Here is a 4512-nt window from a genome sequence, read left to right as displayed (position 1 = left end):
CGCATCCAATGATTTAAACCTAACATGTGAGAGCTTTCTAAGTCGGTTGATTTAATCCAAGTACCAAGTATAAGATGTCGAGTTGGATTAATGGTTGATTTGCATGCAAGACGGAAATTAAACATCCATTTACCGTATTAGGTTTAGGGTGCATGATCCATTTGTCTTAGTACGGCATTTTGCAAATGTGGGTTGAATAGTCATCTGATCCGTCCTATATCCGGGTTAAACGGATTCGGGATCGTCCTGGACTAATGCTGGAAGGGAACAGGCCCTGTACCAGACGGCTACAAGAGGCGCGAGCCAGCCGGCGGTGTAAGGGGCCTCCCTCTGGTTTTGAAAATGAGAGGAAAAGGCCTGCTTGAGGCGCGGGTTAGCCAACTGCTGTATACCGTGTTCTGACTGTTTAGAAAACGTTATGAAACGTGTTGAAAATGGGTATTTGAACCCGGTTTGATTTTGAAAGGGTCGTTTAGACCGCATTTGTTGATTTGAAGGACTATACTCGAATAATCATCATTATTTGATAATATTCGGTGTCGGGTCCGATTTGACAAGCTTGGCATGAATAGTTTTGAAAAAGATTATGGACTAATTGTTTTAAGTCCATTTTGAATGTAATTAGTCGATACTCGTCATCGTACCCGGGTTAAAATCCGGCATGGTATGTAGAACCAAGGATGATTTCGTGTTGGTGACTAATATGTTTGTTTGAAAATGTGAAGAAATGAAATAAAAGGCTTTAAAATACCTCTTAAATGTCATTAACCAAATATTATCACCGAAACACGGATTTAACCGTCATGGTATGAAGAACCAAGGGTGAAAAATGCTTTATGGTTAAAACATGTGAAATGCAACACAAAGGTTTCGAAAATACTTGAAATGGTAAAAAACCGATTACAAATATGAAAATGGATTAAGGGAAATGACGAGAACAAACACGGTTGATCTCTGGTCTGAGTACCCCATTTAGGCGCGAGCCATTTGGCGACCTAAGGGGCTTTTGCCTCAGATCAAAAATCAGTTTTGGCTCGTTTATCCCATGTTTTGGTTCATGTTATGCATGTTTTAGCATGTTAAAGTCATGAAACAAATAAAAAACATAATAAAAGAGGATTTTTACACCCTCATACTTACATGTTTGGTTATGGCGAGTGACCGACGTAAGTGTAACAACTTGTTTGATCGGAAAAAACTCGGTTTAAAACCGTTTTGGTAAGTAAAAGAGTGTTTTAAGAGTTTAGTGATGGTGTAGTGGTCAAAGTGGTCGGACAAGTGATTTAATGCACGATGACGGTACCAAAAAATGTGTAAGGCTCGTGTTTACGATCGGTAGGTCGTAAACACGCGTCGGATTGTGACTTTAGAAGTCGAGTCGAGAATTTTAAGGGAGAAAAGAGGGGGCGGACACTCGCGTAAGTCTCAAATGGGCGACATTTGAGGGGTATTTATAGGAGAATGAGTGGTTGTGTGAGTTTTGAGCGACGTGGCCACGTAGGCTGCTCAAAGAGGCGCGAGCCAAATCGCGGCACTTCGAGTTGTGTTGTCATTATCACAACAAACGCAATCATGATTTGTTCTATCCTAGGTTTTGTAGTCACATGTTTGGTGCTTGACCAACATGAATCCGGGAAAACTTAGTATAGAAGGCTTGAGATATTTTTGGTTTTTGTGTTTGACTCGGTTTGACTCGTTGTTGGAGTCGGGATTTTGAATTTTCGAGTCGGTTTTTGGTCCGGTGTCGGTTTTGACTCTAGTTAGTGTCATTGCGACCCCGTCGTCATGGATTAAACACTCCAAGTATTTTTGAAATGTTTTGAAATGTTTTGTTTTCGAAATCGTTTTAAGTTTTCCGACGTAAAGTTGTACACAAACTGTCGATCAAACGCTGCGATCCCAAAACATGTTGTAGTCCGATAATTATCGGGTGTTTGTTGGAGTCTTAGCAGATACTGGGTATCTACACCAAGGTGTTGTTGATGTTGCTTAACACCTTGAAAAAGTAATCAAAAGCTTGTTCATTATCATGATAAAGGTCTTCAATAGACCTTGGCGCTTGTTGTCGGTCTTGATCAATAGCATTACTAATGTAGGGATTAAAAATCCCTTCGAACTCGTCGTCCCAAAGACCAAAAACTTCATCCACTTGATCACTAAAGATCTCTTAAGTTGATAGAGACAACTCTCCCAATTTCTTGTCTTGGCCAATGAGACCATCCTATTCTTCTTTGCTTGACTTTGATGAGCTTTGCATGCTCTCTTTGTTACAATTCACTTGCTCTTTGAATGGAGCATGTTCAATTTTCTTCTTCCATTGGAGTTCCGACTTCTTCCTATCATCCTTCCGGCTATAATGATCAATCATGAAACATGGTTCATGCAAACGGGGAGCTCTCATAGTCTTGTCAAGATTAAAATTTATACTCTCATCTCCCACTTCTAGAGTGAGCTCTCCATGTTTCACATCAATCACCGCACCCGCGGTGTGTAAGAAAGGTCTTCCTAGGATGATTGGAATGTTGGAGTCTTCTTCCATATCAACAATGACAATGTCCACCAGGATGAAAAACTTCCCAATTCGTACGGGAACATCTTCCCATATCCCTAATGGTGTCTTCGTCGATCTATCGGCCATTTGGAGTATGATATTGGTGCATTTAAGCTCTCCCATGCACAACCTTTTACTCACCGAGTACGGCATAACACTCACACTAGCCCCTAGATCACATAAGGCTTTGTTAATCGTGGTGTCTCCAATGGTACACGGTATTGAGAAGCTTCCCGGATCCTTGAGTTTTGGAGGTGAACTCCCATGAAGTATTGCACTACTCACCTTAGTGAAGGCGATAGTCTCAAGTTTCCGGATCGACTTCTTCTTTGTGAGGATGTCTTTCATGTATTTCGCATAGGCCGGCACGTGATTGATTAATTCCGTGAAAGGAATCGAGACTTCCAAATTCTTCACAATTTCCATAAACTTTCCAAGTTGGTCATCAAATTTGGGCTTGGCTTGACGACTTGGAAAAGGAAGTCTAATCACAATGGGCTCCTTCTCCTTGACGTTGTCTTCATTTTTCTTTGAAATTTCTTCTTTTGATGGTTCTCCATCCTTGGAGTTTTGCACAATTTCTTCCTTGTCACTAGCTTCCACAACTTCATCCTCAACTTGCTTCCTCGGTGCTTCATACCTTGTACCACTTCTCAAGTGAATGGCACTAACTGTTTCATGTCTTGGGGGATTACTTTGAGGTGGTAATTGCCCCTTTTGTCTTTGTGAGCTTGAAGATGCTAGTTGAGTTAATTGGGTTTCCAATATTTTGGTGTGAGCTAGGATGTTGTTGATGGTGGTTTCCTTTGCTTGACTATCTTTTTGCATTTGAGTGAAAAATTCTTGTTGATTCTTTTGCATTTGGAGGACCGCTTTTTGAACATCAAAGCCTTGGTCATTTTTTTGATTGTATTGATTTTGGTAACCTTGGTTTTGATTGTAAAAGGGTCTTTGACTTTGGTTTCTCATGGGTGGTGGGGTGTATGTTGTTTGAGGATTTTGAACATTTTGGCTTTTGTATGAGAGATTTGGATGGAATTTGGTGTTTTCATTGTAATAGTTGGAATAAGGGGTACCACTCTTGTATGCTTGGAAAGCATTCACTTGTTCATTTGTTCCCCTACATTCACTTTGGTCATGTCCCAAAGTTCCACAATTCTCACATATCCCACTTGGGATTGATGAAGATGCCGTCATGGCATTAACATGATGCTTTGGTGATTTTGAGACTTCTTCAAGTCTAGCCATTGCTTTCTCAAACTTCAAGTTGATAGTATCGATATGGGAGCTAAGTTGAGCACCTAATTGAGTAACGGCGTCCACTTCGTGCTTTCCTCCCCTAGTAGCCTTGCGAGGCCTATTATATTGTGAGATATGGATTGCCATCTCTTCAATTTTGCTCCAAGTTTGGTTGTCATCAACCTCGGTGAACATCCCATTCGATCCCATATTAAGGATATTTCTTGAATCTTCATAAAGACCATTCCAAAATTGTTGTACCAAGAACCACTCGCTAAGTCCATGGTGAGGACATGAGCGACAAATTCCCTTGAACCGCTCCCAAGTTTCATACCAAGATTCTTCATCCCTTTGCTTAAAACCCGTAATTTGAGCTCTTAGCATGTTATTCTTTTCCGGTGGATAGAACCTTTTGTAGAAAGCTAGAGCCAACTTCTTCCAAGAATCAATTCCGAGAGTAGCCTTATCAAGGCCCTTCAACCACTGTTTCGCGGTGCCAATTAGAGAAAAAGGAAATAAGACCCATCGAATTTGGTCTTGAGTTACACCGGTTTGTGAAATCGCATCACAATAGTCACAAAAAGCCTCCATATGAGAATGAGGGCCTTCACTAGGCATCCCCCCAAATTGGCTTCTTTCAACTAATTAGGCGGATTTGGCAATGAAATTTCCGGTTAGATGTTGTGGTGTGGGAGTACCATTGGGTAGGTTCTACTCGGTGG

The 4512-nt window shown here is 41.0% G+C and overlaps 1 non-coding gene across 1 annotated transcript; it reads left to right on the top strand.

Moving 5' to 3' along the window:
* Positions 1 to 4067: 4067 nt before the first annotated feature.
* On the top strand, positions 4068 to 4174 carry LOC141616684 (small nucleolar RNA R71). The gene has a single exon (XR_012531017.1). It is a non-coding gene; the product is annotated as a small nucleolar RNA R71 (small nucleolar RNA).
* Positions 4175 to 4512: the final 338 nt, after the last annotated feature.

The sequence above is a fragment of the Silene latifolia genome, chromosome 11 (genome assembly GCF_048544455.1).
Source record: "Silene latifolia isolate original U9 population chromosome 11, ASM4854445v1, whole genome shotgun sequence".
NCBI lineage: Eukaryota > Viridiplantae > Streptophyta > Magnoliopsida > Caryophyllales > Caryophyllaceae > Silene > Silene latifolia.
This window is presented reverse-complemented; position numbering and strand designations above follow the sequence as displayed.